The following is a 25,889-nucleotide window of genomic DNA, read 5'->3' on the forward strand; positions in this document are numbered from 1 at the left end:
ATTGTGTATACCATTCTCTATAACAAAACATGCCTGAACTCCTCCCTCTCAGTGAGGGGGCTGTACCCTGTACTGTAACTAGGTATAACGGTGGGAGGAGGTTCTGAATGAGGCAGCATGCCAACTATGGTGGGTGAGGGAAATCTTCCCTTTAAAGGGATATTTCATTTTAGCTAGGTCTTCATTTGCAACAGTAATCCTCATAGACCCAAGGGTTTCTTGATTGTGGTAGAAATACATTTTTACCCCTTCATTGTACGTTTAAGCACAGACCATTGCTTGAAATGTTGTGATCAATGTAGGAAAAATACTCTGTGCACTGAGAAAATGTGTTAAAATAACGGTAAGTTGATAATTGCATTTAATACCTTCTCATACCTGGATTTATCTAGAAGAGAAGTCTGTTAATTCAAGCAGATTATTAATACCACATGGTATGATATCTTTATCAGTAAATTATCTGAAATTATTGCACATATACTTTTGCAAGTATTATTTTTAAAGATAAAGGAAATTCTATATTTGTCTTTTCTAAACTAACTCCAGTGCGTATAACTACAATAACCACCTCTCTCAAAGAAAAATTGTGCTTGATACAGTGAGAAAGCTAAATGATCTAGGAGAAACCAGGACTGCGTGTAAGTATTTTTCTTAGGAAGCTTTAAGTTAGAGAGTGAAAACACTTTTTAGAATGCCTCAAAAATTGTGACAAAGATATTTCAATATGTTTGACAAAAAGAATAGGTACATTTCATGACAATATGGAATTGGGAAATATAATAATAGAAACAAATATTTACACCACATGACAAAAATATTAGAGACTACATTTCAGCAATATAGGAAATACTGAGGTTCATGTATTAGTAATCCATTTGGTAAAACTGGTTGCTTGTGGAGTCAGCATACTACTGTGTCTGCGATTGCTTTTAAATAAAGGCATTTTTAATGCACCCCATTTTACTTTCAGATTCACAAATGTCCCCTTGGGATACTACCTCCTGTTACTGTTTTTCAGCCCATGTATAGTTTCAAAGCTTAATACATACCTTAAGGATGTATTACGTATTTAGAAGGGACACTATTAACATTCCCCTTCCAAATTCTGAATTGTTAAATGGGCTTAGTAAATTTCAAAAAGCGGTTTAGCATTTGCAAACTCTGTGAATTACCGAACCAGTGGATTTTTGAACAATAAAACTCTTGGTACATGAGTCAATTGTTCTCAATTCCCTCCAAATTAAGTTTGCTAATAATGTTAGTTGAATGATAACCGGTGCACGTACCTATTTTGTGATAGTGTTGCTTCAGATCAAATAAAAACCATCATACATAACTCTTACACAATGCTTAAAGACAGAATTTCTGACATCCAGCTTTAATGTTTTGTTAAGTATATTTGCAAATGTTGTCACTTAAACAGGAAAGCATCTAACGCGGTCTCTGGACATAAATTGGATGTAATCATAATCTTTAGATACGTTTTCTGAGTTTTAGGACCAATGTGTATCTTCTGGGTTTACTCTAAACCACTATAATAAACATATTCAATCCTTTTAGATTTGATCTGTTGTACTGGTTTCTATTGCAGACAATAATCTAGATTTAGACCAAGGATCAATTCTACCCATGGCTTTTAAAATCTATTTTTCATTGATCTCTTTTAGTGTTATTGCAAATAAAACTGTAATAGAACTGATCTGAGAGATGGACCATCAAGTATTATGCCTTGTCAATTTATTGAACACACTATGGAGTTAAAATCTGAATAGATTAGATCCACAAGCATTGCCTGACCACTGTATTTTACATCAATAGATTACTAATCAGCATATTTTCTCTAAGTACAATTCACTCATCTTCAATTTTTCGCGGTGCTCGTGCTGGGTCTGTTTGAACTCTTTTAAAATATGACATTTAAATGTCCAAAAGTTCAGGAACTCTAGTTTCAAGCCTGGTCAAACCTTAATGAATGCTATACCTAAAGATGCCCTTCGGTTCCTACATTTTATTGTGCACCATGATTCAGAAATGGCATGTTTTTCCTTTCGGAGGTATTTTATTTTTATTTATTTTATTTTATTTATTTATTTTGAAAGTTTTATATAGCGTGGACCAGATCCTTGCGGATATCAGAGCGCTTTACAAAGAGAAGTACATGGGGGAGCATAGTCAGACAGATAGATCAATAGGTCACATAGTATAAATGGTACAAATAGGTGGCTACAGAGCCAACCTGTGTACAAAATAGTACAAGTAAATGGCTACAAAGTCCAACATGTGAGCAATCCGACAAGTAAAAAAATAATCAAGGTTGAGTGAGAGAGTTCGACGGAAGGGCGGAGGACCCGTTGGGCGGGGAGGTGTAGTTGTGTGAGGTGTTGCAGGGGCGACGAGGGCAATTGCTGCGTCTAAGAGCGGGGATTGACGCTCGGTTTGTGGCGTGTTGAGTGAGTGAGTCAACCAGATGGGTAGGGGATAAGTTGGGAGGGGAGGTGGGTGAGGGGTGTATGGGGTGTGTGGCGAGTAGTTCCTTGATGTTGTGTATGTCATCTTTGATCTGAGCGAGGGTGGCCATGATGTAGTCCATCGTGGGGTAGGTGGTGGAGGTGGGGGCGGCCGACTGAGAAGAATGGCTGACCAGGGAGTTCGTTTGCAGGTGGGAGCGTGGGCTGGTGTTCGAGGAGGTGTGCGTTGTATTGATGTACGGGAAGGTGTTAGGGAGAAGGGATGTTTTGAGCGGGAGGTGTGTGGATGAGGTGGGGAGGGGGTTGGTGGTATGAGTGATGGCACTGATGGTAGGTGGGTGGGTCAGGGTGTGTGCTGGGAGACTGATAGTCGAGGTGGGGGTGCAAGAAGGATAATGGGGGCTGAGAGTAGGAGGGGAAATGGGATTGGGAGTGGTCATGTTGTGGGGAGGGGGAGTTATACTAAGAGAGGAGGTGAGAGGGTAATGGGGACTGAGAATAGGGGGGGATGGTGGGGGATCCATGTTGCGATGGTGGTTTAGGTGGGAATTGGAGAATGCGCTATATTGGTATATATGTACAGGAAAAACAAAAACATACAGTAGGTTACACGGTGTAGGAATAGTACTAGTGATCAATCGGCATATCCTAAATGTAAGAGTGTGCAGGGTAACATATACATACAATAGGTTACAATTTTATAGGTTATAGAGTACAACAGTGAGACTAGTGATCAACCAAATATATATATGAGGTAGTGTCACCATCAAAAATCCAAAATCATAGAGATCAGAAATGATATTAGTTAGCAACCAAGGTAAATGAGGTAGCATTGCATTACAAATGTTCGAAATACAGGTCGAAGAATAATACTGCGGTAAAAGGTGTATGAGGTAGCAATCTGTGCATTACAGATGTTCAAAATACAGGTATAGGTACAATACTGCAAAACTAGGCAAACGTTCTTTCAGATATGGTGTGGCAGTCTGTGCATTACAAATGTTCAGAGTAAAGCTAGGAGTGAACTGCAATAATAGGCAGACATTCTTTCATATATGAGGTAGCATTCTGTGCATTACTCATGTTCAGAATATAATTAAAAGTATAATGATACAATAATAGGCAGGCATTCTTTCACAAGAGGGTGTAGATACCTAACTGAGCCAAGTGCTCAGTAGTTGTGATTAGTCTAGAATGTTAAATTCTTAGCGAGTGTTCAGATAAAGAAGAAAATGACTAATCCAGGATGTCCGTCCCTGAGAGAGACTAGTCAAACATGTCCGCCAAATAGGTGGGATAGAGACATTAGTCCTCTGTTTGTTGCTGTTGCTTAGCAAGCATCTAAGAGCAGTTTCCCTTCTCCTTCATGCATGCAGGGGAGGTGGAGATATTAGTCCTCTGTCTGCTGCTATTACTTTAAGCGTAGGGGGAGGAATTTCACTTTCCATCAGAGCCAGCAATGCTCCAGCTATCTGGGAGGAATGCTGTGTGGGGGAGTTAAAGTGAGGAGCCTCGTGGACAGAGGTACCGGGGTGGAGGGATTTATTGTTACAGGTTTATGGCTCCAGCCATTTTGAACAAAGGAGGTAGTTTAAAAGTGAGCAGGCGGGTAGGAGAAATACAAATACCTCAAGTCTCTGTGTGCCCCCTGAGTCCGACCGCAGAGTCTTTCAGCAGCAATGCATTAATCCACAAAGTGTCTCAGTCCCTTCCGATTTGCTACATAGATTAGATCAGATCATGGCTCCAAGCCTGTATCACCGTGAGACGCAGCGTAGGTAAACACCCGGTATCCAACGGATCCGATGGGGGCAGACACTAGTCTTCTGTCGCAGAACCGCTCCCGTTGTTGGTCTCAGGGCTCTCCTCAGTCGCTCCTCTGGGCAGCGGCAGCGCCATACCCTCCGGGCGCATCCATCTCCTGAGCCCGTGTCCTGTCTCCGGTGCGGGGGGGGGGGGGCGGGGGACTACTCCTTTTTAGCAGCCGGCGTCTTCCACCGCGGAGCGGACGGTAGGGGGGCCACTTTCAGTCCTCTGGCGTCGCTCGCTGTAGCTCCTCTGCTGCGGCTTTACTTAGCCCTCCGTAGCCTCTGAGACTGTGAATCCCTGCGGTGGAGCGGGCGGGCGGTTCCGGCACAGCAGGCTCACGGGGGGTGCCCTCCTATGCTGCCGGGGGTGCCCTCCGATGCTGCCGAGTATGCCTTTTGGCTTCCTTTGCAGTTTAGGGATGAATCAGCAACCTTTGCAGTTTAGGGATGAATCAGCAACCGAGCTCCAGTGCATTCCTCCGCCGTGTAGCGGGGGACCTCTTCCAGCCCTCCGAAGTCGTCGAGCTGTCAGGAACAGGCTCCTGGAGTTTCAGCCGCCCCTGTGACGCGACGCTCTTATGCCGCCTTGGATCCCGTGCAGGGCTGGTGGCAGGGTGGTCCGCAGTGTCGGCAGGGTGGTCCGCAGTGTCGGCTCAGCAGGCTCCCGCGTCAGCGATGAGGGTGTCTGAGTCGATGGTCCGATCGCGGGGCATTTCAGGGGTCATTAGTCAATCCAGTTACTCGATCCAGTTACTCTTTCGTTCCGATCTTCTTTTCTACTTTCGTTCCTTCGTGCTGGTAGGTGCTAACAGGGATAATGCCCGCATGGGATCCCCAGCACTGGGAGCTCCTCACAGGAGCTCCTACAAGGCGGCCCATCTTGCGTAAAATTCTAAACATATTTATTGTTGTTGCCATCTGAAATATTATCACTAATTGGGAAGATAACAACAAGTGGTCCTGTGATGCTTGCTGGAATGGGAAGTGTTTAATCAAAAGGTGGATTGAATTCAAGTTTAGGTGACAATTCTACAAAAGTGTACGGATTTTGTATATATTCATTGAATTGAAATTCAAGTTTATCATTGTAATCCTATTGTTGTAAAAGATGTGATTTTGAATCCCATGAGGCGGTTCCTTTCCAGAAAGCATTCAGGTTGTAATCATGAGTCAAATAATGCTGAGGAGGTTAAAATATTCAAATTGAATTCAAATTACACATGAAATGTTCATTGTTCAATATATTTCTCTTAGTATTTTAGTGTGCAGACATTATTGCTTAAGGCAAATAATTAATTTTGTTTTTCTATATGTAGGAAGCATTGCATTAATGAAATTACTGTATCCCACCTTCTTTCTTTCCTTTCCTGTTCTTTATACACATGAAATGTTCATTGTTCAATATATTTCTCTTAGTATTTTAGTGTGCAGACATTATTGCTCAAGGAAAATAATTAATATGCATCACTGTAATTATACTGAATACGTGTCTGTAACTGTGATTTTTAACGCATCAATAAAAATAATTTTAAAAAAAAAGGAAAATAATTAATTTTGTTTTTCTATATGTAGGAAGCATTACATTAATGAAATTACTGTATCCCACCTTCTTTCTTTCCTTTCCTGTTCTTTATGAACGTTTCTATGGTTGAACTTTAAAGATTGCCCGAAATTAGGATTTGTGCTCTACATAACTTTGCAGTGTTACAGTATGTTGATTTTTAACTACAGTTTTTGTCTCTTATGAGTATGGCAACTGATGTTCTGTTTTGCTTTAATAATCAGATTATGTTTATTAGGTTTTATTATTCAATAAAATGTTTCAAACACAACAAATGGTAGTTGATATGTATTTACAACTGCAGCATTTTTATTGTATGGGCAGTTTCAAAGGGGCCAAACATATGGTCTGTGGGTTGACGGAGGACCACATTGGCATCATCAGGGGGAGGTTTGGGCAGGTGATTGGGGGTATATGTAAGGTTGGAAGTAGGGGGAACAAAGCATATACATTGTGTGAACTGTGACCCCTGGAGTTATTGTGAGGGATACTATGCTACCCTGTAAATGAATCCCCTAGTGATTATTATCAACAAACTTTATTCGGTTTTATAAAGGAAAACCATATAAGTCATGTATAAAATGATAAAACATCTTCCAAGTTGCAGATTGACAAATATAATATGTCCAAGTTAATCAAAACATAAAATTCAAATTCATGAATTACAGTACAGAAGTTAATCACAGCTTAACCTGAGTCTAACAGTGACCCGTAAAAAGTATAGCATATGCCAAACAGTATCATAAGAGAGGAGTTGTAAAAAGATAAGAGCTGGTCTCACATGCCTAAAACCCGCTTTTTAGGCCTCAGCCTAGCGTACACTGCGCAGCAGTGTCGCACAGCCGAGATCTTATGTTTCCCTAGTACTGGGGCTTGAACCCGCCTTCTCTTCCATTGGCTAGCTTCATAAATGAAGGCTAGCCATTGGAAGCGATGTGTGTCACTCAGTTCTATCCCCGGCTTGAGCAGATTTGTGGGCGTTTCTTGCTTTTTTTGAAGCCCGCCCCTTTTTTTCGTCATTCAGAGGTGGGCGTTTACTTTTTTGGCGGCGCGTTTGTTTTGAATTAACAATGGAGAGAGCAAGGGATTATGTTCAGTCAGTGAACGGGGGGTGCTCCTGTACCCCTGGCTAATTAATCGTATGAACAAAAGGAGTACCACCAAATGGAATTGAAAGTTCCTAATGGGGTGTTTGGGTAAACAAAAGGAAAGGGATGCTCCTTTTGTTAAAAACCCCCTCACTCACCACCTAGTGGTGACATGCTTCATCATCGGGGCCCACCCTAATGACCTAGCACCATCAGGGTGTGCTACAACACCTGATTACAGTGGAGCAGGTTGTGAGTGAAGGTGCATAAACAAAAAAAGGGTGTGTTAAAAATTGTCCTGGTTTAACTTGGGAGAAATAAATTTTTTATTTTCAAGCAACTGGACAATGTTAAAAACAATAGCGAGATAATGTGAGGGTAATTATGATCCCGTGTATCTCTATGTGTGTCTGGTCTACATGTTTCAACCATAAAGGTAAATTAACCAGGTTTTCTTCAGGACCAAAAAACAAGGGGAGTGGACGGTCTGTGTCCCCTAAAAGACGCACCCAATCCTACCCCCTTGCAACCAATGAGGCAAAATTGTGCCTGTGGTGTCAGCTTGAACCACACTGGGTAAGCGTAGTTAAAAAGGTCAAAATACCTGTGAGGAAGGAAGGAAAGAAATAACAAACATATGTCAAATTATGAACTTATATATGCCTGTTACGATGTGCAGTGTCTCATTATCGTGTCTGCATGCTGTCAACCCCATTAGGATGGTAAAACAGTCCAGCGCCGTGAGTTATGGGGCGTGGTGGCCTGTTTAAAGTGCGAGTACTCGTGTTTATACATGGCCGTATACGGGCGGTTGATGCTACCACAACTTGCATGCTTATCAATTTGTGCGTGCTGAGTGGTCTTTTATTTCTTGTGAGATCACGTGCTTACCGTAAATTGGTGTGCAGTGATCCTATCTCGCATACCTATTAGTGAGGCGAGGTTATATCTATTGATAGTGCTCGGACTGCCATTCCAAACATGTATGACACATGCTGACTTACTGACACGGATTACAAACATTACATATAGTTGGTAAATTGAGGCTTACTCTTATTAGGGTATTAGAGGCATTTGATTAATTCCCTGAGGGGATCCAGTGGGGCCCAGTGGGTAAAGGCTGGCTGAGGGAGGAATCAAGTTGTTTTTCTTCTGCCCATCCTGCCACACTCCTGAGGGCTGAGATGAGAATTTTGTTGGGGCCTTGCATCCTGTTTGGCCGGGTCCCCATGGGACAGAGAGGCCCTGGAGTCCACACTGTGATGGTCTGCAACTGCGCACCATTAATAGCCAGGGAGGAGTCAGGGGCCTAGTCGGCAAAGCCTGGCTATGGCAATCTGTTGGCAATTGGCTTTTCTGTGAGATCTGTATGCAAACACATCAATCATTCCAACCAGGCTCTAGCAGCCCAGCTTCGATGTTTTCCTGCATCAGCCTGTTCTCCTGCCCAACCTTGGTGTATGTCTACCGTATGTGCACAGAACTTTAATACATAACTGCTTCTGAAAAACGTGTTTAATATCATGGTTACTCATTCGTTTAACACTATGATCTGGTGGTTACAAGGGCACACACGTTTTTCAATTTCTGGTGCTTTGCAGTAGGTTTAAAACCTTGCAAGGGTTTCTTGTTGGTCAAATGGGTGTAATTCCTAATTTTATGTTTATCTATATGTTTAATTTCTTGATTTTTGCTCGCGAGAAAGTGTCACTCTTAGTCCTTGAAATGTCATTCACAATTACACTAAAATTATGAAAATGTCCCACAAAGCAAACCTGCAGAGAATCCCTCCAGGATTATTCAGTCTATTTCTAAAAAAACAGCAGAAGGTGTGGCTCAAGGGTTAGAGCGGCAGACCCTGATGCAGAGGTCTAGCCCGGGAACAGGGTTCAATTCCCCGCCTCGGCGGGTCATGGGCTCAAAAAATTCCACGGACCTGATAATTCTCGCCTCGGTGCCTATTCCAATCATGGAGTCCCACTCTGCAACTCTGGGCAATAGTTTGCTTAATCTCCACAACGGCCCCCACAACGCTAAGGATGCCTGGCCTCCACCTTGAGGGTGCCCAGGAGTGGACACCTCACAGGGAAAACCAGGATGGGTTCCACAGCGGTATTCGTACAAGCGCCTTGAGACCCTTGCAGGTGAGTAGTGCGCTATAGTGAGCTCCAGATACTACTGGTTCCCCTCAGGTGAATTCTCAGGGCCTTTATAACTTCAAGGTGTGCCATCTCAATGTGAGATCAATGGTTAAGCACCATCTGGACATCTATAATCTACTAACGGAGGAGACTCCTGACATTCTTTTTATGTCAGAGACATGGTTACACGAGGAAGCTTTGGCGGCAGTTAATTTGGCACTCCCTTCAGAGTACTCGATATTCGCTCTCAACCGTAACTCTAGAGGTGGTGGCATTGCGGTTGCTGTTAAATCTTGCTACCCATGTGTATGGAAGTCTATGGACATAGATGGTTGCGAAAGCGCCCATTTCTGTGTCTCTGTTAGCCACCATTTCACCTTCTCTGGCCTGCTTATCTACCGGCCTCCGGGTCCGGACGCTGCCTTTAGGGCAGCTCTTCCTGATGCAGTCAGCTCACTGGCTTTAAGAGCTGCCAATTTTAGTATTGTGGGTGATTTAAATCTCCACTTTGATTCCCCCCGCTCCCCTGTGACTAGTAGTACTCTCGCCGATTTGGAGGCTCTCCCGCTATTCCAACTAGTTAATCACCCCACCCATGTTGGTGGTCATATTCTGGACCCTATCTTTACAAACCTAACTATGGCTAAGGTGTTGCCCCCGAGGCCTATGGCCTGGACTGATCACCATTTAATAGAGCTGCACCTTACGCTTAATGATTCCCCCCTTAGAGCTTCTATTCCCGCCACTCTCAGACGTCCTTGGAAAAAACTGAAATTGGCCGATTTTCATCACCTTCTTAGTCTTTATCCTCTGGGCCTCTTTACTGATGTGGAGTCTGGCTACGATCTATTTTGTAATTGGCTGATTAAAGCCCTAGACATGTTGATTCCTATTGATGAAAGTAAGCATCGGCGCGCCGAATCCAGCACCTGGTACGATGACTCGCTTCGGCTCCTAAAAAAATCTTGTAAACAAGCTGAAAGAGCCTGGCGTAAGTCATATCAGCCTGAAAGGAAAACTCAGTACCTTGCTATGATTAAGAAGTACCATAGAGCGATCTGCAAGGCACGTGCTGCCTACTTCTCTTTTGAATTTAGTACCAGCACTAACCCGACTAAACTAATATTCAAGGTGCTTAAGGATCTCACAGCCAGTAGAGCCCCAGTTGCTGAGATCTGCTCCTCCTCCCATTGTGAGGATTTGGCCGCTTTTTTTGTTGAAAAGGTGGAGGCCATTTACCGCTCCTTTCCCGATTTTACCGTGTCATTGGAGAAACAGGAATCTGCTTCGAAAACAACCATGTCCTTGACTTATCTCCCAGAGCTTTCGATGGAGGAATTTAACAAACTTGTAGTGAAAGCTAAATCAGGTTCTTCAATGGATCCTCTACGACCTGCCCAATTCAGAGAATCTGCTCCTTTCTGCCTCCCTCCTTTACGTGACCTTATTAATCTATCTTTGTCTTCAGGCTCTGTCCCGGGTGCCTGGAAACAGGCTCAGGTGATTCCTATCTTAAAAAAACCTGCCCTGGACCCACTGAAATTGGAGAATTATCATCCCATCTCCCTTCTCCTGTGGGTAGCTAAACTGACCGAGGCCCATGTCAATACCATCTTATCTGATCATCTCCACTCTGCCAATATATTAGATCCTTCGCAGAATGGGTTTTGGCCCGGCCACAGTACCGAGACTGCGTTACTCTCAATGGTTGAACATCTACGAACATTGGTAGATTCTGGTCATACTGCGGCACTGGTCCTTCTTGATCTCAGTGCCGCGTTCGACACGGTCTCCCACGCTATTTTATTAGAGCGTTTGGTTGAGGCAGGTGTCGACAACGTGGCACTTGAATGGTTTCGATCTTTTCTATCTGGTCGTACCTTCAAGGTTGCCACTCCACCTTTTGAATCTAAACCTTATCCTATTGCCCATCTTAGCCCCACATTATTCAACCTCTATGTGCAGCCGCTGGCTGCTGTCGCCAAGCGTTGGAACCTGACTATGGTATCCTACGTTGACGACACGCAGCTGGCGGTTGCAATAAGTGGGGCCTCCGACCTTGAGGAAGCTAAGTTCCGTGAGGGATTTATCTCAGTGGCCCGCTGGATGACAGATAACTACCTTCAATTGAACGCCAAAAAAACAGAGGTGCTCATCGTTGGAAAGCAGAATCATCTCTGGGGTGACAATTGGTGGCCATCAGGGCTCGGTCCGATTCCCTTCCCTGCTACCGAGGTTAAAAATCTAGGGGTCTGGCTTGATTCTAAACTTAGTTTTGTCACTCATACTAAAAAAGTTGCCGCTGCGTGTTTCGGGACTCTTTGCAAGCTCAGATCCATTTTTAAATTCTTTGATGCTCCTACCAGACAGCTTATAGTACAAGCTACGATTTTGTCTAGGTTGGATTACGCGAGCTCTCTTTTGCTTGGAGCTAATCAGGCTGAAATTTCTAGACTTCAACACGTTCAGAACGCTGCCGCCAGGGCTCTGGTAGGCTTACCAAGATTCTGTTCGGCCAAAAAAACTATTCATAAGCTCCATTGGCTTCCTGTTGCTCAGAGAATTAAGTTTAAGTCTCTTTGCCTCTCGTTTAAAACCCTGAAACACTCTTCTCCTCCGATTCTGGAGCATCTCATCTCCCCATATGCGCCTACGCGTTCTCTGAGGTCCTCAGGATTACACCAGGCTTCAGTCCCGCGCTTCAAGAGGTCTAGGACTGGCGGCCGCTCCTTAAGAGTGCTTGCTGCTAGGCTATGGAACTCTCTTCCCGTCCATATCCGTGCGATTGACGGACTCTTGGCTTTCAGGAAGGCTGTTAAAACTTTCCTCTTTCCTTTGGATTCCTAGTGTTGTTGTGTTTTTGTCCCTGGTATTGCTTTGGTCCGGTTTTCTGTCCTGTTAGCGCCAGGACGCCCCTTTGCTGGTGCATCTGTGTGCTCTACAAATCCGGATAACATAACATAACATAACATATACAAGCAACAATTTACATTTACCAGGTGCAGACAATCTCCTACCTGAGCAGAGACCTGCACAGATATGTCTAGGTTCTCTCCTCTCCCTGGGGCTGGGCAGATCTGGTGTCTTGGGGGGGAGTCTGTGAGGGTCGAAAGATGAAGGTAACTGCTCACCAGACACGGCTCCTTCCTCCTCTGCAGCAGTCTGAACACACCAGGAGAGGCCGGGAGTGATGTCAGCACCGCTGCTGGTGTTGTATCTGCCGCCCTGACCCGGATGAGCAGGCCTTCTCCCTTTCATCCAATGTGCAGCTCAGTGGGTTTCATCATTAGGCGAGGAGCACCCTCTAGTGGCCACTGACGGAACCGCCGCCTCCAGCAGTGAATACATTTCACACAAACAAGCATTTATACCTGTAAAGACCTGGGACTTCAGATGTAAGGCTGTGCAGCAGTATGAGCCACCTGAGGCCTACCAAGCCACTACTCACATCAATCACAGACCCGTCCAAAGTCAGGCATGGCGGGGCCTCGGAGACAGACAGGGTTGAGAGCGGGAACCCTGGGGAACCGAACCACTACCGACCAGAAGCGCCCGCAAGTCCAGAACCCACTCTACCCCATGACGGAGAACTGGTATAGCGCTTATGCCGTGATGCTGCTCTCATCGATCATCTTCGCCGTGGGCCTCATCGGCAACCTGTCCTTCATGTGCATTGTGTGGCATAACTAGTCTGGGTGCACTGCTGACCAGACGGTCACGGACCGGGAAGAGACAGCAGTCTGAACTCGTCTAGTCCAAGTAAGTGTTACTTAAGTTACATCAGCCCAACGGGCAAAGTGCTGCGCGTCAGGCAGAGCCGTGAATGACTTAGAACTGTACAGTCAGTTTATTATTGTACTTTTGTGTCAGTACAGCTGCTGAGAGGCACGAGTCTGATCATCAAAAAAAAAAAAATTTCACAAACAATATCATCTGGAGGCAGTTACGTGATTGCTGTTTAAACGCTGCCACCCGGCCCTCTGCATCCAGCACGCTCCCTCCTCACTTACTCTACTTAGACACTTACACACAGTCACACCGCATAGGTGCTTTCGACTCCCACCCCCCCCTTGGCCTCCCACTCGTAAATAACAATCGCATAAACTAACTTTGCCCGTCTGTGATTTAAAGTGTTAGGAAATCCCTCAGCCCACCTGACCAATGTGCAAAAATCCCTTACTTATCGGATGGTCAGTTTATACTGCCAGAAACGCTGTGGAGTGATTGCTTGCCGGACATCGCATCTGACACTCAATGGCAAGTAACTATGGCTATGTTGTATAAAGTTGTCAAACCCGCAAATTTAAGGCGAAATCATCTTTTTACACTCCACAGAGCGTATTGGTCTCCATATAGACTTTCAAAGTTCAAGCCTGGAGGGCTGGTGGAATGCCCAAAGTGCAGAAGTCCCAATGAGAAAGATATACACATGTTCGTGGAGTGTCCAAATATTAAAGAGTTTTGGGAGGAAGTAAGTAGCTGTTTATCCCAAGCTATCGACCAGACTGTCAAGGTAAGCCCTGAACTTATTATAACTGGAAGGTTGAATTTGCAGATAAAAAGCATAGATGATAAAGCTAAACTTGTATTTTATGGGATACTCTTGGCCCGCAGAGAGATATGTAAACTTTGGGTCTCCTCTTTATCTCCCGGGATTTTAGACTGGTTGCGAGCTATGAGATTCACAGCTAAAATGGATACTCTGGGTCCGACAAAAGTTAAATCCAAATTTTGGACGTTATTTTTGGTACACTTTGGGTGATGAGTGTTTCTTTTAGAGTAAAGGGATAGGTGGATTTGTAAGTAATTTCAGTCCAATGATTAAGGTCTTGGCCTATCTCGCCGGCGGTGCTTTTTCAACGTGACGGTGGAGTTCATCCATGTACCAACCTCCTACAAAGGGTGGCATATATAAAGAGGCGGTCATGGACTGACACTACTAGTGAGGTTGTTAATGGTCCCGGTATATGAGATAAAAAACCCATAGGCGGTATCGTTTGGTTAGAAATGGGTGGCGTAAAGGCTAATGAGGACAAAAAAAAGAAAGAAAAAAAAAAAAAAAAAAATCCCTTACTTAGCATTTACTTCATGTCAATGTCATTTTTGGTAAAGCCTCATGTTAGCCACAATTTCGTACCTTGACAATTGACGGGCAATTAATTATTACGCAGTTTGCAGAGGAAATAAGAGTCTGTGTTTTAGAATAGCGCGAGTGAAATGAAGCATCATTCTTTTCTGCACCAATAATAACACTCTCTGTGCAGCTGAGATTGAGATTTGTATAATTGTACAGAGCGCACATTTGCAAAAGTGATTCAGAGTAACTGTCCCGTCTACATTTCTTGACGCACTGGCCTCTGCTGCACAGTGTTGTTCCACGAGTGAGGTCTTGTCAAGCTAAGCAAGTGTCTCAGCCCCATCAAACTTCCTTCTCTTGTGTCTTCTTTGCCGCCATTAGTTTAAAAATGAAGTTATATTACAAAGAGGTTGTAGGTTAGTGACCTTTCATTTCAGTCATTTCTCATTATTTTCAAAATATGTTTAGAGCTTCTCATTGTTCAAAATATAGAAAATTCTGATATTTATTTCTTCCAATGCACTTCATTCGATGACTGCTCGTGCTCCGGTACAGGGGGCAGTGTCTGTCCTCCGCGCATGCGCCGCTGTTAATACTAGGCCAGAGAGCAGTATCTGTCCGCTGCGCATGCGCAGTTGGTCATCCAACAGACCCCCCTCCCCCCCCACCCCCCCTAACCCTCGCTCGGGTGCTGCGCAGTGGGAATGTTATGTCAGTCCTTCACGCAGGCGCAGTTGTTAATCAATAGGCAATCTTCAGCTGTGTCTGTCCCGAGCGCATGCGCAGTTAATGCAAAGCCTCTAGCCCGCGCTGATAGGTTGTTTGTCACAGGCGCCATTGACGGGTCCCTGGGTGTCCAGGTGGGTCTGGGACAAGGTGTCTCAGCTTGTAGTTCCTCAGGGGCACCATGGCGGGTGTTTGAAGAGTGGATACAGTTAAACGGAATTTCAAAGCACCTGGCTTCTTGTTCGAGGTATAGTTGAGTGCGTTCGGTCTTCCCATTTTTTCTGCTGAATGTAACACAATGTTTACAATAGAAACTGATTCTAGTGTTATTTCTTACAGCTCGATGTTTCCACAAAGCAAATGGTGCAAGCACATTAGTTGTGAAGGTGTTCACAGCTCTGGGGCCTATTTCCTTTAAGTGCTTAACTCTACAAGATGTTTACACTGCATAGTTATCAACATTATTTAGATTCTAATGGGAGAACTGTGAAAAGTAGTACATTCTACCTGGTCTTTTCTCACTGGTGCATTGCCCCAACCCAGAGAAAGATGTGTGTTCACGCCCTTGGATTTGTAAGCGCTGGACATGTGTATTGACCTGCCATTTGCACATTTGAGTCTAAATGACCAACCTGTGGCCTGCTGAGTTATGTGCCACCCTCTTTGTTTTATCAAAAATATATGTATTGCTTTAGCACGAAAATGCAAAAGGTGCACATGGAAAAGAGTTTGTTTTAAATAGGTCGATATTGCTCATGGTAAATTGAAACTAGCATTTGCAATGCAATAGGTTTCGCATTTACCAGAGTTTCGTAAATGCGACACCTATTGCATTGCAAATGCCTGTTTGTAAAAACGCCCATGCAGCGCATTAACTTTAATGTTGGCCGGGCCCCTTTTCTTAGACGAGCCGTGTCTAAAGAAAGGGGTGGGTCGCCATTAAAGTGAAAGAGCAGTATGGGGCGCTTTTATAAAACAATCATTTGCAATGCAATAGGTCTCGCATTTACACAAGTTTGAGCTATTAACATTACAAATAACAATGCCTTTTATTTTTGATTCGTTTTAAAAACGTAAATAAAAAGCATTGTCATTTACAATACCAATAGCTTAAACTTGTGTAAATGCAAGACCTATTGCATTACAAATGCTTGTACATAGATTGGTAAAAAGAAACAGGCTGTCTTTTACTCAATGCAAACATGGAATGGGAGACAGATGCATTGATACCAAAACAGTCAGACACATCAACACAGCTCCCATTTAACGTCACAGCTACACCTGCCAAAATTTGCGGTATTTCATTTCTTTCTTTTACCAATCAAGGGCATAACGTATGCAAAATGAAGCCGCATCTACTGTAGTTAAATTAAGTAAGCCATCCCTTTCCTCGGGGCAGGAAAACAATGCAGCAGAAGAGAAGTGCGCACATGTGGCTGCTGTTAACCTGCTGATCGCGGGTGTCTCCGCTCCAGATACAAGCTTCCTAGGACCGGTTTCTGGCATTTCAGCCGTCTTACAAAAGGGGGTGGTGATGGACCGCTTTGTTTACCTGAAATGCCAGAAACCGGTCCTAGGAAGCTTGTTGCCGGTCCAGGGAAGGCATGGCTTGGCAGTTCGGGCTGGACTGTTCCCATGAGGCACAGGGTCAGACCGATTTGCATATGGCCATGTCTGAACTGGGGTGGCAGAGTGGGCTAAAGAACGGTGATGGATTAAACCCAGATCTGTTGACTGGGTGTGAGTGTTTGATTGGTTCAGATGCTCCGTCTATCACCACCCCCTTTTGTACCCATTTGAAACCAGGCATTTTCCCCGATATTATGCCACTCCCTTCATGGTGACATCAGTCTTTCTGCATGTGCTTCCAGGGTGAGCAATATTCCTCGCCCCGGCCAGCAGATGCGCAGGAGGTCTCTGACCTGCTGTGCCCTCGTCATCGTTCGTCCCTTGACGAAAAATAACAAAACAGTCAGAGTCAGACTGACTGAATTTAATTTGTGACACACGGGGAAGTGAGCAGTTCATTGATTTGACGCTGCTGCATTGCGTGCGTGTGGTATGTGTCTCTCTTGTCTTCCTCCCCGTCCCGACTCCCGAGGCTAGTGGGGCAACTCCCCATTCGCCCCTATGCACCAACCGCCACTGCTTATACCACGTGCAATTCATCCTCCCCAAAGCCAAGCCTCAAGAATTCCTGGGTGTGAAGGGCGGCTGATTCTGATTGGGTGCTTGATAGTTTTCCAGAAACTCATGTTCTTGATTGTTCATGTTTGTCAGTAGTTAATTAAACATGCCCAGGGGTTTTATCTCTTCAGTTGACAGAAGCTACAATAAAAGTTTCTTTGTCGTTGCAAAAAAATATGAACGGCTGACGAGCCTCTGTCTGTCAAAGAATGGAAGGGCTGGGGAACTGTCAGTCATCTCACTGCTAAGCAGAGCCATGTCATGCTTCACCCTCACTCAGGCCTCTAATTTTAACCAACATCGTTTAGAACACTGGGACTTTAGAGACCATCCTTTTAATGAGGAAAACAAAACTACAAGTCCCATAAGCAATAGTGGTGGAAGGTGTCACGCATGACGTAGGACAACATCGGATTCAGCACATCCAGTTCCATTTTTGACACAATATTGAAGTTATAATCTTTGTTTTTTATGGTCATGAGTCACCAGGATACTAAAACTGTGTCTTTTATTTTCAAGGTCAATTAAGTAATGGTCACCAGCTTGGAAGCTCTGTTCATTCTTCAGTATTTGTCATTGATCTCCATGTGTGGCTGGTTTGGGTCTGCCCCCTGCATCATTCCGGTAACTCACACAGGTAAGGAGCTTGTAGCAGCAACATGATACCCCCATACTCGTCTGTAAGAAGTGCGCTCCGAGGCAGGTATCTGATCATTTTTGTGAAACAAGCAAGCACCAATATCTGCTATGAACATTTGTTAAAATAAAACACAATCAATTCAATTCAAAATATACTTTATTCGGCATAAAGCAATACCATAAAAGTACAGTGTTAAAAAACAATATCTCATACATTATAAAAACCATACTAAAAACCTGTTTAACAACAATACATAAAATATAAATGATTCGGCACGGGGATGATCTTATAGAAATGACAAGGATGTACCCGGTTAAAAATGTTTCATCCATAGTATAGTGCAAATATTGAACACACAGGACCATTATTCCTCCCCTCTACTGGTTCTGAGTTTCATCGCTAATCTTAGAAAATTTACTACACAGAAAAGTTTTTAAAGGTTCTAATGACAATTTCAGAAACAGTAGGACCACCTTAACTTGTTTGAACTTGGCCTTCCTTAAAATACCTTTTAAAAATAGTCGCCTAGGGTAAGCGTAAAATGGGCATAGTAGGACCAAATGGAGCGTACAGTGGAGACCGTTGGTCGCAGCCACTGGAGCACTTACTCTCCAAATGCTTTGTATACGCTGCTGGAACTGCCAAAGTATGGTGTAACAAATCTAGACTGAAAGGGGTCATGAGAAATCTGTCTTGAGGATTGTAAATAAGACACAAATAAGGTTCCATGCCCAGGCACGACTTTGTTAACTGATGAGTTCTTACTGATGGCTTAGTCAGCTCTCTTGCTTCCCTATTTGACTTGGCTCTGTTTAAACATTCTGAATAAATACGGCCCTTATCCTTAGATAGCAATTTGGTTGGGTGGGTAAAATATTCAACACAACCCATGGCTAACAGGTTTTCCTTGATGTGTCTAATCCAAGGAATATTGTAACCCCGTGCTCGTGCAATGCAGTCTGATATTGTTTGTTGACTTAACGCCGCCTCTGGGTTTGTCTATACCTTAATCCAGCAGGCGAGGGGCTTCCATTGCAGCCTATCGCACAGATGGTTTATACCCAGTTCCTCATGAACCATGTTGGAGGAAATGCTTTGTGGGACTTGCAGTACCCGCCTCAAATATTTGTTTCCTTCTATTTTCTAACTTAAGCGGGTCTATAAAGCCCCAGACCTCACTCCCATATAAAACGTTGCACAGCTTACAGAACTGTAGAGGTTCAGGATTTGTTCCGGAGACCTTTGCAAAATTCATAGTTGCCCCTGTTGAGTTAATTAGTTTATTGCATTTCTCCTCCACAAGGGCTTTAAAACTAAGGCGACTGTCGAACATGATCCCCAGATATGAAAATGACTTGACCTTTTCCAGTCCCTGTGTGTCTATTGTATACTTAGTTTTGCTGGATCGTCCTTTCTCTACCTCCATAACATATGATTTGGTGCAGTTCGGTGACAAATGTAAGCTATCCATAAAATGGCCAAAGCCATCTATGAGGCGCTGCAGTCCACGCGCAGTGCGGGCCAAGAGTACTGCGCCATCTGCATACAGTAATACCGGTATCCCTCTCCTACCTATCTGCGGGCAGTCCACCCCTAGAGCTACTAGCACCTGGGTCAGACCATTATATATAAAGTAAAGAGGAAGGGGGCCAAAATACATCCCTGCCTCACTCCCCTTGAGCATGGGACGTGGTCTGTGACTTTTCCCTCCTTATCATATCTGACCAGGGCAGAAGTATTCTGATGCAGTGTCCGTAATACATTTACCAGACCAGGGTCAACTCCCAAGGCCCCCAATAGTCCCCACAATTTCTTCCGATTTACTCGATCAAATGCCGCAGTGAGGTGCATGAAAGCCATGTACACCGTCCCCTCACTGGCTACGGTGTACTTGGCTGCCAGGAGAAATAAATTAAGGCATTGATCTGTTGTGGAGCGGCCGTACCTAAACCCATACTGGGTATCCGTAATGATCTTATGTTCCTCCCCCCCAATCAATCAATCAGTTAAGAATGGCCCTACCTAGCACTTTCACAGTAACATCAATTAATGAAATAGGCCTATAGCATTGAGGGCTATTTCTGTCCCCTTTTTAGGTCGAGCAGACCTACTCTCAATGCGTGAGCATTGAGAGTGTCTGCTCCAGACCTAATGTGGCCCGTATTTAGGAAAGTGGACACGACTCGGACGCGCGCTTTTGCAGTCTCAGTTTTGACCGCGGGAGCGCGCGTCTGAGCCGCGCTTGCGCAGAGTAAGTCACAGCCCCTGCTCACACACAGACACAGCCAGCCCCCACCCCTCTGCATGCACGCACACAATACACTGGCGCGCGCACACACACACACATACACATACACACGCTGCCGCCCCCAACCCCTACCCCCACCTGTGCATACACACAGACACGCAAGCACGGAGCCCCACTCACCCGGACTTCTACTCGTCCCGCTCCGGGCTGCTCACTCCGACGTCAACGGGCACAGGGACACCGGCACTCCGCTCCTTGGCTTCCCGGGCGGACGCCGGCTGCACGCAGGGCTCTCCTCTCTCTGCACCGGAGCCATGCGCCAGCCACTGCAGCCTGCCTCCTGGAAAGCTCCGGACCCGCCCCCGTCCCAACAAAAGTTGCCTGGCTTCCTGTTGAAGCCGGGCTGCGGCGGTGAGTTTGCTTGTTTAATTTAAAACGGCTGTTGGTGGCAGGACACACACAATGTGTTTTTTCTGCAACTTTAGAACGCCTTGGCACATTTTTGTTCCAATCCGGATTATCCCCAAGCTCCTCGTTACTTAAACTTATTAAGAGGAATGTTTTCATCTGTAAAATATCAAGATCGAAAAATGAGCAGGAGGTTGGAGTATCACCTAGTTATCCGAAGTGATCCATTGAGCTAAAGTTATTTATGTGGAACGAGTAGCTATTGCTTTGTTCCAAATGTAATTTCCTATTGAAGCAACTCGACGCGTAGTGTTTATTTTATTTTTCAAAATTTTCACCAACAAAGGTTGTGGTATGGTAAGCTTTAAAAGGCTTCGAAATCGCCTGCAATGCATTTCTTCATAATTAAGTGGTATTGAGGTAAGCCAGAGAGTTGAAGGTCATAACAGTGACGGCTGCACTCTTTTATGCCTCTATACTGTGTTGTAAAAATCTCACATTAGGCACGTTACCTGAAAGGTGCAGTTGTTTATTTTTATAGATATTGAAATATTCAAAAGATAGAAAGAGGACACAAGATAGAAAGACTTAAAGTTTAGAAAATGTTCAACTTTACATAATTAACCAACACAAATAAGAAAAAAGTATTTCTTGATCGGTTTCTCATTCCTTTTCTAGCGAAACAAAGAAGGGAACGAAAAGCAAATGCATTATCATTAGCCCCACCGCATCAGGTTTTACCTGACATATTACAGTCCGTAATACATCACTTTCTCATATTTTAACAAAGTGGTCCGGTCTAAAACTCCGCTTTCTATGTCTGGCCGAAAGCAAGACGTTTACACCTTTAGAATTTGCTTCTTCACTACAATTAATGTGCAGGTTTTGATGTACTGACCCACATTCTACTCTCCAACTCTTAACGTAGCAATCTCAATCTGTTATGAAATGGACATGAATATGCAGCATTTCAAAGAAACACAAGCAATGTTTATCTGCAAAGGAAGAGGTAGCACCAGTTTCTCTGCAGTGTCTTTACAAGAAACTCTAAGTCAAAGCATGAATTAATTTTAATTAAGTTCCTCCTGTTCATCCTCCACCACGCCTTCTTCTGATCCGGTGTAATTTTTGAGGACACGCTCTTACAGTTAACTAATGTCACAGAAAGTAAATTTTGTAAACATGGAAGCACCCACGCTCCTAAACAGGTCTTCATTTTAAAGTTAGCAGGGAGCTGTAGAAAATGTTTTACTAAAATCTCCCTCCAAATTTTATTCCATTACCACTGTTTTTAGGTCGAGCCTAGACAAAAGCAGTGCAAAGCACTGCTGTCTAGCTCGACAACTATAGTCGCCCTGTTTTGGGAATGTGGACACGAGTCGGACTCGTGCTTTTTCTGACTCGGATTTGTCCTCGGGAGCGTGCTGACTGGTTGCTGTGTGGGCGTGCTTTCGCTTTTGCTCAACGCGCTGAATTAGAAATGAAATGGTTACGCTTGTCTTTTTGTACTAAGCGGCAAGTAAATGGACACACACACAGCCACACTCACGCATGCACACACACACACACACACACGCACGGGCGCAACAGGCACACTCACGCATGCACACACACTCACGCGCGCAGGCACACACACGCTCCTCACCGCTGCTGTTGGGGACAATGATTCATGGAGCTCCGGGTCCTCGGCTCCCGATGGATGGGCGGGCGGGGGCGACACCGCCAGGGGCTCCAGACCAGGGACAGGCTGACAACTTGCAGCCTGGTAACTTTCTGTGGGAACGGCAGCTGCGGTGCACGGGCAGGGCTGGACTGCGGCTGTGCAGAATTCACAGCCCCTGCCCTTCGGCCGCCTCCAGGGCTCCGCCCTGCTAGCACGCCATTGGCTGAGCGCCCTTCAGCGCTGGCTCGTTTATAGAAGGACGGACCATCTGTAACTCAATTGCAAGATAGCTTCATAATTGATATCGATGATTAAAATCCCTGAAAGTCAGTCCTTCTTTGTAAAACACATTTTTTTCCAGCCTCCGAGTGTGGTGACCCCGCTGCACCCACACTGGTCGGGCCTAGTGTAAATCCAGCACTCGCGGTCTTCCCCGCTCACCTCATGTCTCCTGGGCCAGGTGCACCATCTTCTATCGCCGGAGGACAGCTGCTAAGTCTTTCCGCAGGCCAGCAGAGGCAGGCCAGCAGCGTTGCAGAGCCGGCGTCCGCAGCTCTCTGTCGTGCACCCGCCAGTGGGGGGGTTCTATCAGAGGCACAACCGCCGCCAGGGGGATCCGCCGCACAGTCTCCGGTCAGCGCCACCTCAGTCATCCGTCGTCTTGCCTTGTTCCCACTTTTGATAAACAGCCACTGCAAGAATGGCTTAATGTGGTATGATAGCGTTTTCGAGGAGGATCAAATGAATAATATTTTCAGCACAGCTGAAAACCATACATGTATACACTAAGGAGTAAACAGAAAATTAAAATACCCACACTTGGAACCAAACTGTTACCATCACTGAATCAACTAAGCAAGCAAGATGGGCCCTATCTAGACGAGTTTCTTTACCATTCCATCTTCCCTTCCATCAAGATGCCATCTATCAATCCTTCCATGCATCCATTCATCCATCCTTTCACCTTTCCATCCTCTCATCCTTTAATTCCACCCATCCTTTCACCCACTCACCCACCCATCCATTAATCCTATCACCCATTCTTCCCGCCCATCCCATCACCAATTATTTTACACTTCTAGCCATCCTTTCCCTTTTTAATGTCCTTCCATCTATTTACTCATCTTTCTTTTCACCCTTCCTTTCAACCTCCTTCCTTATTTTCTTTCTTTCTTCCTTCGTTGCTTCCCTTTTTAGGTCGAGTATTTATACTTGAACCTATTACATCTGAACCAAAGTCTCTTGAACCAGCAGATTTCCTACAATGCATGTTGTGCACTCGAGCATGAAGCTTACCCAGGCGCGCGCCTGGCCTCGCACACCACCATCAAAGGCTTCTGCTCCCCCTCACTCACACCCCATCCCCATATGCTCCTTTCCTCCCTCCTACTCGCTGGCTCCCCCCACCCCCACCAGGCTCTTGAAGCGCGACGCTTCACCAGCGCTTGCCAGCCTGCGGCCACTGACAACAGTAAACAATAGAGAAATACGCACATACACACCACGTACACACACACACCAATCTCACTAACCATCCATGCATCCACATATACTACACACGCACGCACTATATGCACACTACTTCACATACACAGCTACGTGCGTAATCACGTGCGTTTTTTAAAATTTTCATTTCGTGGGCGATTTTTTTTTTTAATTTATTTATTTATTTATTTATTTATTTTAATTTTTTTTTTGCGGCCGCCCATGCTTGTTTTTTTTGTTTCCTCACATTGCAGCTTGCCCCGATCGTTGCATCTCTCCTACCCCGAGGAGCCAGCCATGCAGCGCAGCACTTTACGTTAATGAGGTGAGAGAGGTGCATAAACGGGGAAGTAGCACTAGCAGAGAGTTGTAATTCATCTATGCAACTCCGTCCCATCACCGCGCGGGCACTCACCGGCTCCTCCTGACATGCACTGGGACATGGTAAAAGCAGTACATTACACTCACACACCAGCTTCAAACCCTCTCACAGAGTCCCTCCCAATCCTCTGCATGTTTTCATCTCCCCTCTTCCCCTCTCCGTCCCATTCCTCGCCCGTGACACAACAACTATCTGCTTTTCAGCAAGGAGACATCTCTATCTTCAACCCCCCCCCCCCCATTCTTCTTCCTTGCCTTCTGCCCTCGCGCGCTCCCCGTCAGCAAACTTCCCACAGCTGTTCTAAGAGGAACGGATCTCAATGGATCCCTTCTTTCTCTTCCTATAATAAGATGCCTCTGGATGGAGCAATATTCCTCCAAGATGGAGGACAGTTGGACTTCATTTTATTTAGCATACCTATGGAGCGTGGACCTGGTGACAGGCTTCGGAGCGCTACACAGATGCGTAGCTACAATTGTGCAGCAGGTGCAGTTGCATCGGGGCCCAAAGTCCTGAAGGGCTTACGAACTCTGATAGTTGCAGTATTTACTCCCCCCCCCCCCCCCCCCCCCCCCACCTCCCCCAAAGCAGTCACATCGGACATTGTCCTCGCTTCTACCAGGTATATGGCAGCCTTGCTACACTACTGCACAGGGGAAAAGATATAAACAGTCACTACAGACAAGCACAAGACAAACTTCATAATCAATACAATACTGGCATTACTACCATTGCGGCTACGACTGTACTACTACTAATAATAATCACTGCACCAATACTAACACACAAAAACCAGCAGCAATATTTATAACCCGTGGCAAAGTAAAAATGCAGGGTGAGAGAAGGTCATTTCAAAAGTAGTACAATGCAGAGGCCTTTACTTTCTGGAAATCGTGAACTGGGAGACCCTCACTCTATCTATCTGTCTATCTATCTATTGCCCTAACTCTATCTATCTGTCTGTGTCTGTCTGTCTGTCTGTCTGTCTGTCTGTCTGTCTGTCTGTCTGTCTGTCTGTCTGTCTGTCTGTCTATCTGTCTATCCCCCTCACTCTATCTATCTATCGCATCACCACAGCATCACTCAGGGGCATCACAGCATCACTATGCGCTACCAAAGCATCACTGAACGCCGCAGCATCACTCGTCGCCACTACAACATTACTCAGCGCCACCACAGCATCAATCTGTGCAACTATTCAACAACAACTGGTTCAAATATGTTCTCAATGTTTCAATCTTTATTACAAATGTCACAAAAAGATGTTAATATTTCACTTCTGTTCTTGGATTTTCGTCACAGTAAAATACACTGAACATAATCTTCACAAAAGTAATTTACATAAGTTTAAGCTATTGGCATTATAAATTACAATAACATTTATTTAGGTATTAATTATAAAAAAAAATAAAAGCCATTGTTATTTGTAATATCAATACATCTAAGTCGCGTAAATACAACACATATTGCATTACAAGTGCTATAGGTGTCACATTTGCGAAAGTTAAAACTATTGGCATTGGAAATGACAAAGCTATTAATTTATCTATTTTCAAAACCAACACATAAATAAAAAAATTGTCATTTACAATACCAATAGCTCAAACTATCCTAATGCGAGACCTATTGCATTGCAAATGCTTGTTTAAATATGGGGACTATTGTGGCCGTAGACCAGGATATTGGCATCATTGTTTGCACTGCGGTATTTATTACTCTGGTGAGTATGGGCACCCAGAGTTCTTTCTGGCTTAAGAGGAGATCTGGTGGAATCCCATCAGGTCCTGGCACCTTATTACGGGTTAGCCTCTCAATCCCCGCCTATATTTCTCCCATGGAAAAGGTAATCTGGGGTGGGTTCACACTTTCCAGTTCTCAATGCTACCATGGTTATACAGGCCCTTGTAATGCTCAAGCCAGGTTTCTGGGAGGATGTGGCAGGCTAGCTTGGGTTTATTTGAATGCTGAAAGCATGGTTCATTAACAACTCTCCAAAAAGCAGTCGAG

The 25,889-nt window shown here is 44.8% G+C and overlaps 1 protein-coding gene across 5 annotated transcripts in view; it reads left to right on the forward strand.

The window, feature by feature from the left end:
* The first annotated feature begins 14,952 nt into the window (after nucleotides 1-14,952).
* LOC147701095 (uncharacterized) overlaps nucleotides 14,953-25,889 on the forward strand; it is a 178,538-nt gene continuing 167,601 nt past the window's right edge. For 3 of the 5 annotated variants that reach the window (XM_086929875.1, XM_086929876.1, XM_086929878.1), the window contains exons 1-2: nucleotides 14,953-15,116; nucleotides 17,576-17,693. The gene's annotated coding sequence lies outside the window, so the exon portion shown is untranslated. The remainder of the gene's footprint in view (nucleotides 15,117-17,575; nucleotides 17,694-25,889) is intronic. The other 2 variants (XM_086929877.1, XR_015297434.1) reach the window with 2 other exon arrangements.

This window comes from Lissotriton vulgaris, chromosome 7 (assembly GCF_964263255.1).
Source record: "Lissotriton vulgaris chromosome 7, aLisVul1.2, whole genome shotgun sequence".
Taxonomy (NCBI): domain Eukaryota; kingdom Metazoa; phylum Chordata; class Amphibia; order Caudata; family Salamandridae; genus Lissotriton; species Lissotriton vulgaris.